Raw genomic sequence first — 8,230 nt, 5'->3', positions numbered from 1 at the left:
AGTAACTGAGAAAGTGCTTTGGAAAAATCTGTCTGTAACACAGACACTGCAGTCACAATGTCTATCATCATCATCTACACTCTGAATAATATAAAATGTGGAAAAACACGTGGTTATTGAATTCAGTTTTGACGTTTGAATACCCTAATGATGACGATGGTGATGATGACGATGGTGATGATGATGATGATGGTGGTGATTATGAGTGATGATGGACATAATATCAACTATAATCACTTCCTGTGTGCAGAGTGGTGACGGAGTGATGAAGGGAAGATGATGAAGAGACAAGCCCGTGGAAATGAGGAAGAGGAGAGGAAGTGGACACACTGAGATTTTCAGGAGTCACGGTCTCACTGAAGAGAGCGAGAGAGAGAGACAGACACACACACGCACACACACACACACACACAGACGACGACAGCAGCAGCAGCAGCAGCAGCGTTTGTCCTTCTTCCACTCAGTTGTGTGACCTGCTGACGGTCAGCGCGAGCGACGCGACGCACGAAGAAACTTGAGACAAACACACGGAGAGCCGACAATCACAGGTAAATTCACCATGATTTGTTTTCCGTCACTGTGAACGTGCGTGATTTTTCTCTCTGACTGAGTGAGAAATGAGTGGGGAGCAGACACAGTTTCCCCCTCGCTTCATATTTCGTGTCTCTCTGTCTCTCATCCAGTCTGCTCCTTCATTAATGCGTTACATCTTCCCGGTTTTGAAGAGAAAACACGGCACGTGGTACCTCAAATATGTCAATGTCAATTTGTGCCTTGCTTTAATTGTTTGGGGGTAAAAAGACGCCTGTGGTTATTTACGAATCTGTGCGTATTTGACAGCTCCCGGATGGGTTTCACTGGTTTCACCGTTCTTGTAAAAGTCTCTCTGACATCTTCATTAAAATCATCTGCGCTTTCTGTGGCGCCAGTTTCCATTATTATCTCATTGTCGTAATTGGAATCCTTTGGTCACAGAGAGTAGGGAAGTTGTGCGCGGACACACGCTCGTGTGTGGTGCGTGGGGAGAATTTATCCGCTCTGGTAATTGTTGTTATAGATTGATCGATTCCCTCAATTGATCCATGTATCAGCTCCAGCAGATTTGTAGTCCGTGTTTCATAGTGTTTACGAGGTTTGACAGAGGGGGCTGTCACTTTTGGTGCAAATTGGATCACTGTAATCATTTTACGCATGCGAGCGGATCGTGTGCTGTGCGCTCTGCTGTCTGTGTGCGAGCGCATGCGGCTGTTACCGGAGAGCGGGCCGGGCAGCGACGGACAGACTGTCACATACCGTGCAACGACACCTCGGGGCAAATACTGTACCTCAACGCGTCCGTCTGCGCAGTTTCTCCGCGGTTCAGCGCGTCTCTAATGAGGTTGATCGGCTGCGAGTCGCTTCAGAAATCCGGCTTAATTGCGTCCATTTATAACGCGACCCCATAAGTCGGTGATAATAAGTATTTGGCTTTATATCCAGAAGTGTGGGTGATGCGCTTTGTGCCCGTGCACAAACAGCTTAGTTTAAAAAAAAACAAAACCAAACAAAACGCTGCGCACAGACGTAATAATGTTTGGTGTTTGTGTGAGACCTCATAAGCAGCCATTGCTCTGCTGGGAAATACATTTGCTTAGATTTATGACCTGCTTTCTCAGGTCCTATCGATTGTGGCAGCCTGCTGTGTACTATATTTCTGTAAGAGCAAGAAAAGTGGGTCTGCCACATCTATATATAATTTCGTGATGTTGTAGAGAGCACACACTGAGCTTTTGATACAGTCATCTCTGCAGCTGCACTGGCCAATTCTCAAGTGGTAAATCTGGTCTTATATATATGTTTATATACTATATATATATATATATATATCCATAGAGCCTTGTTGAGCATATGGATAAATAGTAATGCTCTCACATACTCACAGACACACGGCACATGATGGGCCTTAAGCTCTAATGGCTCTGATCAGTGTGAGACATGTGTATATATGTGGAGATATCATGTATTATACATGACTTGCACCCGGGGTACAATCAGCTCTGTGTGTTTGTGTGTATACGCCATGACTCTATTAGTCTTTGACAATGTGTATTTTTTTGTGCATGTTTGTCTCTGCGTCTCGTTCCCTGTGCATATCAGTGTCTTTGATTGCACAAGCAGTTTTCTGTCATTTTCTCTGGACCAGCTGCACAGAGGCTCTTTTTTTTTTTGCAAGGGAGAAAATATGATGTTGGATACACACACACACACACAGAGCTCAGCATTCAGTTAGTAATTGTTTACAGCGCATCATTCTTGCATTTTGTCCTCATGGGGATAGAGGAGGGATAGGGAGAATTAAAGAAGGGGAGCTGAGATGGAAATGAGGGAGGGAGGGAGGTAGTTGACGACATCAAGGTAGGAGAGGAGAGTAAGGCCACATCCACTCAACTACATTTTCATTTAAGAATGTATAAATTCTGCTCATCCACACTACCTTGGCGTTTTGGCACATTTGATAGCACTGCTTGCTCCATTTTCATTTGAAAAAAAATAAAAACCTCTGGGGATGCATTTCAGTCTGGACAGGCAGAAAATTAGATCTTTGAAAACAATTACCCTGCGTTTACTTCCTGATTGGTTCTTATCAGCCACAACTCGACTAACAGCTATTAACCAAAAGGTCAGCCCACACCTCACTGTTGATCTGATAGCAGAAGTTTTGGATTCTCGTTAGTAGTACTTTCTGAAAAAAGCAAACCACTGCAGAGAAGAGAAGTAAGTTCCTGTTTACACAGGCACGCACATGTCCGCTGTGCCTGATCACGTGATATGTGTTTTGAGGTGTGCAGATTACTGCTCGTCTGGATGTTTCCAAATGAAAATGCAGTAGTGAGGATGTGGCCTTAAAGAAGGAGGAGTAAATTAAACGAAAGGAGGGTGAGAAAATACAGAGGAGGAGAAATGGGGTGTGGAAACAGGCCGCACTGAGTCACTGACTTATGTGAGCGATAAAACTGCCTGATGAATAGAAGCTGGAAAACGAGACTCTGTTGTTGTGACAAGAGAGGGACATTAGTGGACATCACTGTGTGTTATGGATGACAGCAGAGGAAGGGCTGTGGGACAGATGGGACAGTATCCCACCATCTATCCAGCGATACTGAGCGGGAAGGGGGGATGAAACAACACTGGCAGACTTGGAAATAAAAGATATGAAGCACAAACGAGAGAAGAAAAAGAAAGATATGAGTTCTGGCCTTGGATAAAAATCATCACCCACCAGTCCTTTTGTTGCCTCTTCGGCCCATTTTACCTCCAAATGTTTTGTGAGGACGATGGATTACTGTTAAATCCAAGACTCTTCCAGCTCTAGTTGACCCTGAAAATGTTAGCAATGCCTGTGAAAATGCCGATCATCCCTCTCTGGTAGGCTTCACATTCAACTCCCCCCATGGGAAACGCACACACACAGAGGGATCATGGTAAATGATCAGTGAGTCTCTATTTTTCTTTTGATTCCCTCCTAATGAGAATGGGTGAATCCCTGAGACGAACACCCATGGGGCTTCTCTCATCCAACAGTGTGTGGCAGTCAACGGACGTGCACCATTCATTAGCTGACAATTCAGTGAAATGTATCGGACAACATGGCCTCCCAGGGATCCTTGTGGAGAACAAGGAAATAAGTGCTTAGTGATCGAGACATGAACATTCCCTTGGGCCCTCGTGCACAGAGATAGTGTGATGGTAGAATTCCCTTTTTCAATTGTTTCAAAGGAAACAAGAAGCTTCCAGGATCTAACATTGCCTCAGATCTGACTTGAGCTCCCCTCGTCTTGCTTTCCAGGCACAGGGAAAATGGATTGAGCTGTACAGAACCTTCAGCAGAGTATTTTTTCCACTGGTGTCAGTCGTTTGAAGGGGGAGTGAAAAACATGTGACTCTGCAGACTTGTGCCAAAGTGAACCTCGGCTATATCTCCTCCTATTACATAATCAAGGTGATGCTCCCTTTAAACTCCAGATAGTTGAGAGGGATGATGTTTTATGCCTTACTCTCAGTGCCCTTTGATGGTGACTGTTCATCAAAAGAGGTGAAGACACATTTACTGTTGCCAACTTTTGAAGATGAGGAACTCACTAAAGCTTTCCCAGCAAGCCGCCTCTTGGAAAACTGTGTGATTTAGCTCTAACATCCTTTACGCCTTACCCCGCCGTCCTCCAGCACAGTGCTGTGGCCCCAGCCTCCCCCAAAAGGAGGTCAGAGCAGGGCATGTTGACCCCGAGTCTGAGCAGTTCTGTTCCGAGACAAGGAGTCATTCTCTCCCTGGTGGTGATGGGAGGAAGGGAGTAAGAGAGGGAGGGGAGCGGTCATTTAGAGGAAATAGCTATGTCTAGCAGTGCAGTGTTTTTCCCCTCTGGTTGCCTGTGGGATGGTGCTGCAGAGTCTGTCACGGTCTGATTGTTCTCAGACCATCATCACTGTTGACTCTCGCACATGTGGTAATGCAGGCAGGTGGGGATGCATACATACGGCCTCATAATCAAGAGAAGCCAGCCACAAAGTCATACACATTTGATGTCTGCGAAACAATCTTAAAATTGTGCAAGCGCGGTGACACGGGCATGTTATTCTGAATTTCCTCAATTTTCTCCCTTTGATAAGGGTTGAAAGTGTGGAGGTGCATCCTTTATCTGCTGCCAGCAGGAGGTCCGCGTTGCCGCCGGAGTGGACTGAATTTCTGAGCAGTATGTCGGACGGTTGGAGGCGAGTCCCAGCTCGGTGGTGATGGGAGCGATGAAGAGAGACGCTAGTCGAAAAAAAGGACTGCAGTTCGCTTCACTGGAGACATTGTTATACAGAGAGACAGGAGGTGGTAGGAACTGAATGTATGTGTGTGTGTGTGTGTGTGTGTGGGTGTGTGTGTATTTACATTTATACCCTACTGTGTAGAAATGAGGGGGAGAGAGGGCAAGAGAGTCAGACACTGACAGGAGCAAGAAACCTTATATGAGTATTGGTTGTGTGTGTGTGTGTGTGTGTGTGTGTGGCTGCAGTGGTATGGTGGGATAAAATGAATAATTTTTCTCGTTATTTCTGATGGAAAGTTGAGCTTGAGCCAGGAAGTGAGAGCTGGGTAGTGATACGGTGCATTTCAATGTTTGCATCGTATTAAAGTATAAATGGAACAGCAGTAAAGGCAAAGGCGAGACTCTCTGTTAAATGTATGTTAATGTCTAACCGGAAGTCACTTTATTGAAGTATTTCAGACGTCCACAAATTAAAAATGTATGAAGGCCCTGTGAGTAACATTGAGGAGGGTTTATTAACAGGAATGACCGCTGAGAAAATAGGGGGCTGTTTTACAGAGGCTGCCATCTAGACATGTTTCTACAGCAGCCAAAATGGACTTCACTCACCTTCTCGTGCTTTATCCTCCACATGAGGGTCGCGAGGGTCACTGGTGCCAATCCCAGCTGACATAGGGCTAAAGGCAGGGTGCACCCTGGACAGGGCACTGGTCCATCACAGGGACACATAGAGATAAACAACTATCCACTCTCACCTGCGGTCAATTTGGAGTTTCCTATTAGCCAGACCTCCAAATCTGCATGTTTTTTGACTGTAACAAGCAAAGTCCATGCAGAAAGTTCCTTTTCTGACCTGGTTGCAAACCCGGGTCGCGAACCACTACACCAAACTTATGCCCACCCAAAGAGAGTTGTGAGAGAATGATTCACATCCTTTCTGGTACGTGAAGGCCACTTTAGTTCCCTGAAGCACTTGAGAAAGGTAGGAGTGAGTGGAGGAGTCCTCTGTTTGTTGCACTCTGCAGTCTCTCATTAGATGTTACTAATTCTCGCAAATTTTTCACCCTTTAATTTTTAAATCAATGTCTTTTAAATCCCATCGGCATGTCATTTCTCCTGACCTTGTGCGCTCTGTAACTAGGTTTTATACAAATGCAAAGCAAAATGGAGCAGCCTCTGAGCTGCACCTGTACCACGGCATAACGCCTCTACAGCTGCCACTCAGGCAGAAGACAGTACAACATACAGCTCTGTGACCGAACAAGCAACAACACTTCTCATCTCCATGAAAATCCTGTTGTCTGGTAGAAAGCAAATGTGTCGTGATTCCCCCGGGTTAGCATTTAAGGAAAATGTGCAAAATTTGCAACCCTAAAAACTGAGGAGGCTGCTGGTTTCAAAATGCCATCTATCTTATAGTGTTCAAATCCAGTATTAAAAAAAATGTGAATTAAATATGTAATCTATGAAGTATGGTGATGTGCTTTTTGCGTGGTGGTGGGAGGAGTGGAGTTTACAATACCACTGTTTAAATGTGTTTGAATCAGTTGAATTTCCCCTTGGGGATCAATAAAGTTTTTTGAATTGAATTGTATTGAATTGGTCAAATATTACCGAGTTTTTATCAGAGTCAGTGGGAATGTAAGATGTGGGCTATTATTAATTTCATCAAATTAATAATATTAATCTAATTTCACTTTAACAGTGTGTGAAGTCTATGTGAGGAAGAGGAGGATGACGAGAGAGCAAATGATCGTATTGGGAATAAATAAAAATAAACTGTACCACTGCATTTTAACGTTGGTGGTGATGGTGTTACTGGTTCGAGAGCTCAACATTTTCTTTTTCTTCCCCAGTATGTCCATGACATCACAGTTCATGCACGGGTGAGGCACAAAGGCAGAACAGCTACTTGCAATGCAAATAGTGTTAATTGCCTTTTAGTAGCTTCACCCGAATTTAAAAATCCTGCGTATATCCACTAATTTCTGTGTGAAAGAGGCTTTGGTGAAGAATAGATCAGACTTTTGTGTCTTAATTTGCAGCTTTGGAATGAAATGAAAATGAAACGCTGTAATGCAGAATAGGACTCGCACCATTTAGTGAAAATTAAAATTCAACAGTACATTGTAAAGCAAAAAAATCCCATAGTGACTCTGTGGAACATAGCGTATACTCTACATTTACTGTCACACTGACAGCTTACTGTAAAGTGGCTTCTCTGCACTGCTCCATCGTAGGAGACGGATGAGCAACTGCTCGATTGTTACATTACCTCTTATATAGGATGAGGAAAGGGCCAGCGAGGCTGGATGCTTGTGTGCTGTCATGCTCGCACAGTGTGTAAGTTGTGAGTGATAATCATTTGTAACACGTTGATATTAGTAATCATGTGAATGTCGAATAGGGGGAACATTTTTTATTATGGTTCAACAGAGTGAATGGCACTTTTGAGTTTTGTATCCAAATGTGCCAAAATGACTGCAACCAGTGTTTTCTGAATAAAATTTGTCATACTCAGGACATGAACACTTTTTCAGGACCACAGCTCGTGAATATGTGTTTTGCGCAGACGGGGGCTCATTTTTTTTCTTTGTTTTTTCTTTAAAGTGTTGTTTATCATTTCTGTGTTTTGGCTCGTAGTTATCAAGGCTGTCACTAATCCTGTGGAAAGCACTGTGTGTGCCTGAGGTGGGACTGTGCTGGTGGTAATGTGCATCTGCATGGCTGCATGTATCACATTTACAGCAGATGTGCGTGTATGTATGCGTGTGTGTTCCAGGTATTACTCATGGGGACCTAAATCTGTTACACAGTCATATTATGAGTCCCCATCTAAGACATTGTTATATGGATAAGATGAGTTTAGGGGTAGTTTAAGGTAAAGGTTAGGGTTACCCTTCCCTCGGGGTACCAGAGTGATGGTATGGTGCGGTACAGGTGGAGCTAGACCTACGACAGTCAGCTGATTGGGCGACAGAAAAGCACCACTCCCTTGCGACCAGTGTCTCTTCAACGCCCGCAGTGCGTTCTCATGCAAATCAAGGTCACGCTACAGTACGTATGTATCTCACTGACATCGGGAGCACAAGCCTGACCACGGGCTTTACCGTTCTGTACTGTTTCAAACTGAACTGTTCCATGATGGTTACAAGTTATGGAAACCAGACTGTGTGTGTGTGTGTGTGTGAGTGAGAAAGCGAGAGAGAGAGAATGTCTGGGACCATGTCAGAAAGAAACCTACAGCATAAGCTGCCACCCCTGACATGGGGCTCCTGTAGGAATTGAACAAATCCTGTTGTAAATGTGTCTACTTCATGAAGATAATTGGCTTACTCCTTTGCTAAATAGAGGGTCCTATAGGACAGTGACGGGGGTTCAGCACGCTCTGCATAGACAGTGTGTCTGCCCTCTGCTCCTCGGGGACGTCAAGGCACACA

The 8,230-nt window shown here is 44.5% G+C and overlaps 1 protein-coding gene across 3 annotated transcripts in view; it reads left to right on the top strand.

Moving 5' to 3' along the window:
- The first annotated feature begins 260 nt into the window (after positions 1-260).
- LOC131461274 (uncharacterized) overlaps positions 261-8,230 on the top strand; it is a 141,445-nt gene continuing 133,475 nt past the window's right edge. For all 3 annotated transcript variants that reach the window (XM_058632416.1, XM_058632405.1, XM_058632425.1), the window contains exon 1: positions 261-548. The gene's annotated coding sequence lies outside the window, so the exon portion shown is untranslated. The remainder of the gene's footprint in view (positions 549-8,230) is intronic.

Source organism: Solea solea, chromosome 1, assembly GCF_958295425.1.
Source record: "Solea solea chromosome 1, fSolSol10.1, whole genome shotgun sequence".
Taxonomy (NCBI): domain Eukaryota; kingdom Metazoa; phylum Chordata; class Actinopteri; order Pleuronectiformes; family Soleidae; genus Solea; species Solea solea.
The sequence above is the reverse complement of the archived record's forward strand: the minus strand, read 5'-3'. Positions and strand labels throughout refer to the sequence as shown.